The sequence below is a fragment of the Myotis davidii genome, unplaced genomic scaffold, assembly GCF_000327345.1.
Source record: "Myotis davidii unplaced genomic scaffold, ASM32734v1 scaffold821, whole genome shotgun sequence".
In the NCBI taxonomy this organism is placed as follows: domain Eukaryota; kingdom Metazoa; phylum Chordata; class Mammalia; order Chiroptera; family Vespertilionidae; genus Myotis; species Myotis davidii.
In genome coordinates this window covers 975,691-986,301 of record NW_006295269.1, presented here as the reverse complement: position 1 = coordinate 986,301, position 10,611 = coordinate 975,691, and the positions used below count along the sequence as shown (strand labels likewise).

At 43.0% G+C, this 10,611-nt stretch overlaps 1 long non-coding RNA gene across 3 annotated transcripts; it reads right to left on the bottom strand.

Moving 5' to 3' along the window:
• Window positions 1-1,967: 1,967 nt before the first annotated feature.
• LOC107184118 lies at window positions 1,968-9,952 on the bottom strand. 3 transcript variants are annotated; one of them, XR_001514939.1, is made up of 5 exons: window positions 9,823-9,952; window positions 5,464-5,686; window positions 4,107-4,297; window positions 3,472-3,887; window positions 1,968-2,231 (listed from the first exon to the last, which is right to left on the bottom strand). It is a non-coding gene; the product is annotated as an uncharacterized LOC107184118 (long non-coding RNA). The 3 variants fall into 3 exon arrangements; XR_001514938.1 differs by lacking the exon at window positions 1,968-2,231 and having other exon boundaries at window positions 3,400-3,887; XR_001514940.1 differs by lacking the exons at window positions 1,968-2,231; window positions 5,464-5,686 and having other exon boundaries at window positions 3,400-3,887.
• Window positions 9,953-10,611: the final 659 nt, after the last annotated feature.

Genomic DNA, 10,611 nt, shown 5'->3' with positions numbered 1-10,611 from the left:
AGACACCCTGCAGTAACATTGGTATCAGAGTCAGCAAGGAAGACACAAGACAGGTAAGCACTGGATGGAACAATGAGAAGAGGCAGAGCAAGAACAGTTACAGTCACCGGCATTGGTTCCCCAGGGCCAGCAAGACCCTCCAGGCAACCAACACAGGGCCCCTGGCCTGCATGCGAACCATCTTCGGTCACAGGACAAAAGAGCCTGGCCCTCCTGGCAGGAGACAGGCAGCATGGATGCACACTTAAGCAGAACAAAGGACCCACACTGAGTCCACAGCAGGTAAGGATATTCCCACCCAGGCTGTAAATCCAGCACAGGTAGAGAGGACTCTAGACTTCTTGGTTAGGGCGACTTCTAGGCCCACAGCCCTTCCTGCTGGGTGAGTGGGCGCAGAGACCGGCCCCATGGCACTGCCTTTCTCAGCAATTGTATTAAAGTGGAGCTTTAAAAGGTAACCTTTCTAGCATTATCTACATATATAAAAGCCTAAGCGACCGGCCGACTGGCCGACTGTTCAACCAGCTGACTGGTAGCTATGATGCACACTGACCATCAAGGGGCAGATGCTCAACACAGGAGCTGCCGAGATGTGGTGATTTGGCAGCTGTGGTTCTCAGGTGACCTACCTGGAACCAGAGAGGAGGGAGCTCGATTCTGGGGTGTGCACCTGAGAACCACCCTCTCGTAATCCAGGACCCCTCAGGGGATGTTGGAGAGCTGGTTTCGACCCAATCCCCACAGGCCAGGTCAAGGGACCACACCAGTGCACTGGGCCTCTAGTCCTATATAATAGAAGCCCATTGATCAAACAGCAGAACGTTTTTTTTTATCTCCTTGAAAAAAATACAAGCTATTTCACACACTGTGGACTATCATGCAATCACAGAATTCAGAAAATGGAAAGGAGCTAAGAAATGGCTCCTTATTCCACAAAAGTAAAAAAGGTATGGAGAAGTAGAGTGACTTGTCACAATAGGACTAATGAAATTACATCATTTACCAAATTTGTTTCTTTCTTTTTTCAAATGGGAATTTTTTTTATTTCAAGAAAAATTATTTTAAATATAATAATGTTACATGCAATAAACATTAATATTTTAAGAAAAACTATCTTAAATATACTACTACATGCAATGAACATTAATATCTCAAGAAAAATGATTTTAAATGTTACATGCATCAAACACCAATTATTCAAGAAAGATGATCTTAAATATAATATTACATGCAATAAATATTAATATTTTAAGAAAAACAGATTTTAAGTATAATACTACCAAGTGGCACTACATTCTTATCATTGCCTGTCAAAAGGCGAAGGCTTAGGTTTCCTCTCAAATAACAAGCTGAGTCATTATAGCACTAAACGAAGATGTTCTTTGTGACTGGAGAAGATTTGGGTCAGATACCTCACAGGACCATCATTTTCATGTTGAGACTCAAGTCTATTGAGCCCGTGCCTGCCGCATGGCTTCACTCCCAGGGGGGACTGTGTCCTGCTTGCTGGGAAGCATGGGTGTTGCTCAGCCCTCTCACCGTAACCCCTAGAGTGCCGGGGAGCGCAATCGCACTCCTCCTGTCTTTCGCCAAAAGTGCCAGGAGCGCTATCAAAGCTTCGAAATGGCGTCCAGGTCTAAGTCTGCTTTTATTAGTGATGATAATATTGCTAAATATGTCAATGTAGTAAAGGTTTCCTTAAGTTTTTGAATATGTAACATCATTTACTTGCGATTCATCATTTTTTTCCTAAACTGCTGTCAAATCAGCAAAAATGCCTTGGCAATTTTAGCATATTTCCTAGGATATTGGTTGGCACTCAAAGGGTTAACAGGGGCAACAGGCGAGGGACAGGGCAAGCACTTTCTCCAGCTGTCCCACTGATGGCTGATGGCCTGCCTCGCTTTCTGAACCTTAGTCCAGCTTATTTATAAAATAGGACTTTTATGAGGATTTTTAACCCCCAGCGGTCCTGCGGCAAAGCACCATCTTCAGCAGTGGCTCAGACACAGGGCACTTCCGGCCGGAGCTCCAGCTACGTGAGGAACATGGTCGGACCCACCTGAGTTCCCAGCGTCAGCAGCCAGCCTCTCTCTAGCTGATGGTCACCGCCTTCATCTTCCACGTTCTAGCTTTAACTAGAAGTGAATGCAGAATCCTCCTTTTCTTTCCAATAATAGGGCTTTTTATTGGGTTCCCCGCTCAGTAATAATTTTTCTGTTTTTAATCATCTGTTAGAGGGGAAAAATCAAAATAACCACTGAGTTTCTATGCAGAAACATACCTGATAATTTTAATCTATGGTATAGAAGGTATTACTTTTTGATAAATATAAACATGTATTATACCTAACTACATTGTGTTTTTACTTTATTTAGTTTATTTTTTATCCTTTTCTTAAAAATGGGCATCTATTAATAAGTCTGGTTTAAGATTATAGCAAGTAAACCTTTTACAAGTGGAATCTTTCTAAAATAGCAATGAGTGGAAAAGCATGGTGGGCAAATAAACAAAAGCCATCTTTCTCCTAAGCAGAGAAACTTGTCTTTCTTTCCACTCAGCTGCTTACTTCTGTGTAGTAACAGACTGAAGAAGATCATGTTGCAAAATTTGGCATCTACAGAGTTTATATTTTTCAGAATATTTAATGAAAGGCCACCAAATGTTAAAATAATTATCCGTTTCCTGTATGAGTGCAAGTTTTTCCGTTGCTAAAATTTTAATTAAAAATTAATTAAATGGGTTCTTCTAATTAACAAGCCACTGTAGACATTGCCCTCCTGAACAATCGCCTTCATCACCCTCAGCAGGCCCAGGTGGCCGCAGGAAGACCTTTCTCCCCATTGCTTCCATTAACACGCACGTCAGTGCTTCAGCCTCCTCACCCGTACACTCCACCCATTTGATTCGTTTACACTGGAATCATCAGGAGAGGAAGAGCCCCAAGAGTAAAAGAAAGTATGAACGAAACTAACAATTTTTAAAATGTCACTAATTTGCTCACCAGCCACTCAATATGCTTCTATCCTAGACGAACATTAGATGAGAAACATGAATCTGTTGTTCCATTTGTGGGTGTTTTTTTTTTTTAAATAGGATATTCACTTCCCCACAATGAGTGTGACTTAGTGTTTTATTACTTATACTAGTGGCCCGGTGCATGAAATTTGTGCACATTAAAAGGGAACTAATTAGAGGAAATATTTTAATATTGCAGGTATCCGGCTCCCTCCTCCCTCCTGTCATAGTCTGGCCGGTGCCTGCGGGGACACAGCATCAAGTCCCAGCAGCACCACAAGACCCAGAGTCAAGTCCCTGCCCACCCGCACGCACCTCGCCTCGCATGCAGCCCCACCCACCTGCATACACCTCGAAATCACGTAAGACCCTGAGCCACCGGCACCCGTGGAACGCATGTCAAGCCCCCGCCAGCACCCACGGGGACTCAGCATCAAGTTCCCGCCCACTCACATGTGCCTTGCGACGCGTGTAGCCTCCTGGTGACCAGTCATTATGGTGTGAGGGCGTGACCATGGCCTTTTTATAATAGAGGATTTTTCACAATATGTCACATACACTGACTTCAGGTTCTATTTCTTCTGTAAAGTGAAGCTCTGCGTGAAGTCAGAGCCTGTGCAGATCGATAGGGACATATTTGTGGGTTAGAAGCTCTCCTTTGTTCCCACAGCATAATCCTGGGTGTTTTCTTCCATCTCAGTTCTCTGCTCAGCTCTGCAGGGCATGTCCATGGGCCAGACGCTCTCCAGTTCTCTGCCCCAGCCCGACCTGCCCCCAGTGTCAGCTGGCCTCTCTCCTGTTGGCAGGGCTTTCAGGAGTCGCCGTGGAAGCACCTGGTCTTCTCATGAAGCAGATATTACAGTACGCACCTATGAAACACAAAGGTAAGGTTAGGTCGTCCTCCAGCACTGCAACCAACACCACCAAGTCCCCGGCTCTTTCAGGCCCGTGGGGAGGTTGTGGGTGGGGGGGAAGTGGGGGCTCGGACACCTTCGCAGGCCCCAGGGCTCCGGAGTGGGCGTGGCAATGGCCTCTCCAGCCCCTGGCAGGTCAACCCTCCCTGCCCACTGGCCCACCAATGGGTTTACCTGATATAATTTGGGGAAATCAGTTGGCAGGTTAGGAACATTTGTGTGTCCAGTCCATGCTAGGTGTTTTAAACAAAAACCAGCTTTTTAATCATTGTGATCCTATGGCTTTGTTGTTTTTGTTTGCTTCTGTAAAGCATTGTAGAATGTATTTAAAGTTGTGGGGTGGTTTTTTTTAAGTCTGGGTTCAGCTAAAATAAAAGAAAAAATAATGTGAATTTAATAGCATTGAGATTCTTAAAAGTATAGTTAATGTAAGTGCTTCTCATCTGTGAAGGAGAAGAATGTGTTTAACCTTGTGGACAATACATTTGTAAAATATAATTAATATTAAGTAGAAAATTTAAAAAATAACTAGAAATCAATTTTTTAAATTATGACATTTAATAGTCATTGTCTATTGCTGCAACTTCTCTAATTGCTTAGTCTCAATTTATATATTTATTTTCTTGTGGGCTTGTCATGGGTTACACTTTGAGTAGCACTGTAATTGAAAGTTTTTTATTGTATTTTAAAAACCTGTCATTATTTAGTCACCATAGGCATAGTTTCCTTTTATATCACTTAAAACGCTTTATTAGAAAAATTATGTAATCTCATTTCATGCCCTGATGTTAATGGGTATGAGTGTGTGTGTGTGTGTGTGTGTGTGTGTGTGATGCTATCAAAATGTTATTAGGTCCTTGATTTCTTTAAAGTATAGGAATATATGAGCCCAATGTTCCCAATGTGCTTTTGGCATTATTTATGAAAAACAGTCTTTAATTACCAAGCTTAACACATTATCCTTGGTGGAGACTCAAATCTCTTTTCCAACTTTAAACTGAGCAAAAGCTTTCATCTGGCAAGGTACTGAGCCCACTATGAACATTTTGTGCATAGAATTATCACCAAGAGCTATTTGGCAGCTTCTCCATCTCAGTGAAAAGGACTCTGTATTTTTACTTCACACAAATAACTCTCACCACCATATAAATTATTTTCTCAATTATCTTTCAACCTTTTAGCAATAAGGTTTCCTGAATAAGAACTGGAAATATCTACATCACATTTCATGTCACATTTCTTGATCCAAATTATTTTAATTAGTTACTCAGCCCAAATCTATTTCAAGCACAACAATTTCCTGTCTATCTGGAAGAGTGGTGGGAAATTGTTACCTCATCGAACCCAATCATGGACCATAACCCATATTAATCTGGGAGACAGCCAATGCTTTTCTCTGGAGTGGTGTTACTTCTCATTTAACCTGCGAGATATTTTGTGTTGGGAGAAGTTCTGTAATTGTGAGAGAGATTTCCACCACACACATTCCAGTGGATCCCAAGTCAAGTGTAAGGCGCCGGGCATCTCAGACATTTTTAAAGCACAGATGTTTACGCTCTTGGTGGGGAGCCAAGGGAAGTGCTGGATCAGCACACTCAGTTCCAAAGGAGCGTCTCTGTGTCCTCTGCATGTCAGAGAACAACGGGCTGCCTCCAGTTTACAGTGTGGCTCAGACTGTTATTTTCAAATCACTTGCACTCTTGAATCGGTTGCTCTTCTCAGTTTCTTGGCGGCAGGCATTCTCTCCAGTGCATCTGAAAACAACGTCCAGCTCCCGGTGAGCACCTGGCCCCGCAGGTACCACTCGGACCACCGGTGGCCGGAGACAGGTTGCCTCGGGCCTGGGGAGTTGGTGCAGAAGCTCCTGTGGACCAGTCCCGCTGCGGAGGACTTTCCTGGAGACCGAAGCTCTTCCTTTGTGGCATCAGAAGTAGCTGCGCGGGGCTATTTCTAATGTGCTGCCTGTGCGCTTGAATGAAAGGCTTGAAACACCATTATCTAAAAATCTAATGAAACATTTGGCTCTATCTGAAAGAAGCACATGTTAATTGCTTATCAAACTATCAATTTTCATTTCACAAAATGACTGATACTTCTGTGAGTCTGTGAGGAGAAAGCATTACACTTTATTTCAAGTGCAAATTTTTTTCCCACCAGTAAGTAGGCAGGGTAGATATAAACAGAACCCACTGTCATTAACTCAGCTAATTTTCTCAGGTAAAGTGTCATATTGTTTATCTGCAAAACACTTCCATTTTGGCAAGAGATGACCTCCTTCGTTTGCAAAATCAGCTCTTTGTTTTCGTGAAAAACAAAGACTTACTGATGGTCTGTTTTAAAAAACAAAATTCCGCTAACTGCGATTTCACAATAGCTAGTACTACTGAAGTGTCTTAAGTGACCCCCTTTAAAAATGTGCCCTGGATTAACCCAGCCAACTTCAAATTTCTAGGAGTCCATGATCCGTTCTCCCGAGAGGTAACATTGGGAAGGGGGTTGAAAGTTCAAGAAAATCACACTAACTATTTTAGTGTGTTTAGCAGAAACTCAAGGGGAGAGCGATTGAGGAGCCTGAGGTGAAACCAGAGGAAAGCGCTGCAATTGCTACACTCTGCCCTCCGGCACCGCCCCCCCCCCTCCCCCCCTGAAGCCCGCAGGGACATCTGTGTCCAGGGAAGGTTTCCCCATGTCCGGTGGGAGTGGCTAGCTCCATCTTCAACTCTAAGGAAGCCAGAGCTGAGAGGCAGCCAAGCAAACATCCTGGCCACAGAAGGCAGGTAGCCACAGGTTTACCTGCTGAAATAATTCCATCCTCTGACAGTTCTCTCCCAGTTTAAAAGCAGCAATAAAAATGCAACAGAGATTTCTGCCTGGAGGCGGTGCCTTCCTGTGCTGCTTTGTTGTGCTGGGTTTTCTGGCTGTTTCCAGGGCTCTACTTGGACAGCGGGCTGCTTTCCACCCCATCCTCCTGCTCCGTCCTCGTCCTCAGCAGGAGCCCCTGCGGCCGTCTAAGCATCCTCATTCGCAGGCCTTGCTCCCCTCTGCTAGCGGCACCTGCAAGGCCACCACCACAGCCCGGCATCCCAGACGCCCTGCTGCTCCTTCCCTTCTCCCCATCTGCTCCTCTCCACCCCACCGTTTCTTCAGGTGGCCTGGGGGTGAGGGTGAGCAGGCTGTCACTCACTCCGCCAGCCTGAAATGGAAGTGTGATAAATGGAACCGTACGAGGCTCAATTTCATCTGGAAATTTCAAACTTATGATGTTCAAATAGGTTCATCAATTCCCGCACCACGCCTCTCTGCTCTCCTAATACCCGACTGCAGGTTCCGACTGAGCAGGCCCCTGTACCTGCTTCCCCAGCCCAAGACATCAGGCGTTGGCATGCGTCTCAGGCCTTTGCTTTGGCATGTTTCCAATCTCGTGCCCAGTTTGGGACGCAGCCACTGCATACATATTTGCCCATTCCTTTCCCGAGGAAGAATGTCAACCATGGACAACACGGCTCGTCTTCAAAGGCATTGCGCCCAGGGCTGCCTTTGTTCCTCGGTTTCTAACAGCTGAAACGGGCTTTGTTGCTGGCACATATGTCTCTACATGTCCTGTCCTGGGGAAATTGTCAAGTGGAGAATCTTCTAAATGTGCGCCTCCTCTCTCACTGGACTCCTCCCTCACTCCTGCCCTTGGTCTTCAGGAAGCAGGCCTCGGAGCACCAGGAGACGTGTGTTCCAGAGCTCAGCTGAACCTTATCAGAGGTGCCTTCTTCAGGCAGCAAAGGCCAGTGACCTGGGTTGTTTTTGAAAAATTTGAGATGTGGTACAGTTAAAAGTAAAAGGTTAAAGAGAAATCTAAATAAGTACTTTTCTTTAATGTTTTTCATTAATATATAGTTACATAAGCAATACAAGAAATTAATTTTGTACATCCCTAATGATTTTTTCCAATTCAGGTCCTTTTCCACACATAGTTACTGTTTTTTTCATGCTGAATCTAGTTACTACATTTAGATCATATAAGTCTGCAGAAACATGTACGTTTTGTGTTTTTAAAACAAATAGAATCGTTTTGTATGCTCTGCTTTACCACTTTTTCTACTCAAAATACATCTTGGAGATCTTTCCATATCATAAGATATAGTTATAATTCTCTTTTAAACTACTCTATATTTTCAAGTTTTAAAAGTGGTTCCCTAGTAAAGAACATTTAAATAGTCCATAATTTTTATGGGTTTTTTTTCTTTTTTGCTATTAAAAATAATATTTCAATGAATATTTCTGAATATGTACCATAATGAACATCAGTGATTTCTTTTTCCTCTAGGGTAGATACCAAAAGATGGAATTATTGGGCCAAAGGGAGTGCCCATTTTTAATTTTCATAAATATTGGCAACTAGCCCTCTTCTTGTCTTGTGGATCAGGTTTTGATCATCATCTCTAGTCCCTCCAAAAGTGCTAGCAGCCTTAAACCAGAAACAAATACAAGAAAGTTTTATAGATATAACACTTTCTTCCGACTGTATGCAAGAATATACGGCACATACATGTCTGCCTATCCTACACTATGTCCCAGTGCTCACAGCACTAATGGAACATGTTTTCTTAATGGGAATACTATATTTAGAATAAAAGAGAAACAAACACAAAAGAAAGGACTGAGAATATATTCCTCTCCTAAGTTGTGGACACAAGAGAAATCTCCAAGTGCACAGAAATATCTTTCACATGAGAAAGCCTTTGTTTCAGAACTGCCCTCGCTAACTTGGAGAGGAAAGCTGACTCTCAGTATGCTCTATTAACCACATTAGCTTACAGGACAGCCCTGCTGCGGTGGTGTGCCCACCCAGACGTTGTGAAAGTGAGCTGATTTAAAAATCTCAAGAAAACAACTTACAGTGAAAAATTCAGCTGAGTTAAATGTGTATAAATTTCAAAACTTAAATTTTCCTAATTATTGATCACATTCAACATTTTGCTTTGTGAGCCATCAGTCTTAGAGTTTTTAACCCAGTCCTTCAATAGGCCCGTTCATGGGTGTTTTTTAAAGTACATTCTTTATACAGTAGTTGCACAACTGTTACCATTTCCTAAGCATGCCCATGGGTTTGGGTGACGCTTTGCCCTGCACCCACAGACTGCCCACAGGCATAGAACACCCACGTCTCCAGAAGTCCTGTCATACCCCAAACGGGCCAGCCTAGCTCCCAAACCCCATTTGTCTAGGATAATCTACTTTTCACATTCCATTTTAACATCTTCTGGAAGCACTTTTGCAAGCAATACACTTTGAGAAACCTATGTAAGTACATACTGCCAGGAGAGTGAAAAATATGAAACCAATGAGCCTGGGAGGGCAAGAAGGCAAGCTCCATTAAACTAAGCAGAAGAGATTCTAGATCCTGTACAAGGAAGCTGATGACAAAGGCACAACACAGATGCCAGAAAGCCCCAGAGAGGTGATACAGTTCATTCAACAAATATTTGCTGAGTGCCTGTTTATCCCAGGCCTGTTCTAGGTGCTGGGATAAAGCAGTTATTAAAACAAAAACATCCCCAAACCTGTTAAAACATTTCAAAAAGTGTTTACTAAGAAGATCAAGTTCTCAAAGTCAATAAATGGACACATGAAATTAAACATTTCTATACAGCAAAGGAGACCATGAAAAAATGTTTTTAAGACATACTCTGGGAGAATATAAACAACTTCTACATATCAATAAGAAAGTAACAAGTAGCCCAATAGAAAAATGGTCAAGAGGTATTCATGGAGAAAGAAACCAAAATAGACAATAAATATGTATGATTCTTAACCTCATAAATTATAAATTAAATGCAAAATCACAAATAGATATTATTTCACAGCTAAAATGACAAAAATGAGAGGGTAGCAATACCACATGTTAGCAAAAATCTCAGGGAGTTCAGAAGCATCGCTGTTGGGGTGAGTTTGGTATCGCCACTTTGGAGGTCATTTGGGCCAGCACTCCCCAAAAATCAAAATGTGAGCCACAAATGCAGGTCACACTTTCCCGCCACATGGAAGAAGATAAAAAGAAACGGATACGGTTAATTTTATTACATTTTATTTAATCCAGTATATTGAAAATATCATCCCAACATGTAATTGAGCTAAACATTTATTGAGACAGTTTACATTCTTTATTTCATACTGTGTCTGAAACATGGCGTGTACTTTACACTCACAGGAGATCTCAGCTCAAACCGCAGCCTTTGCAGGACTGACATGTGCACATGGCCAGCAGTGTGGGCCAGCGTCTCCCGAAGGCGATACTGGACCAAGAAAAGCGCTATAGATTGGCATTCGAAGTTTGAAGACTATTCACCGTAACCTTGTTACAAAAGCTTTTAATGAAAACAATATGAATGTCCATCAACTATAGAATGGGTTTATGAATCTTGGTATAGTCATATCATCCTACATAGTAAAGAGCTAATATGCAAATGGTTGTCAGCCCTCACGCCCTTGCAACGGGCTGGGGGACCTGAGGTTGCACCCTGCAGGGCTTGCCTGGGGTGGGGCCAGCTGGGACGGAGTCTCACGTGATTTCAAGGTGCACGCGGGTGGGCGGGGACTTGACTCTGGGTCCCTTGGTGTGCCCCAGATTCTGACAGGAGGGAGATTTTCATATACATGTTACTAATTTTCTTTCATCTCTTGACAG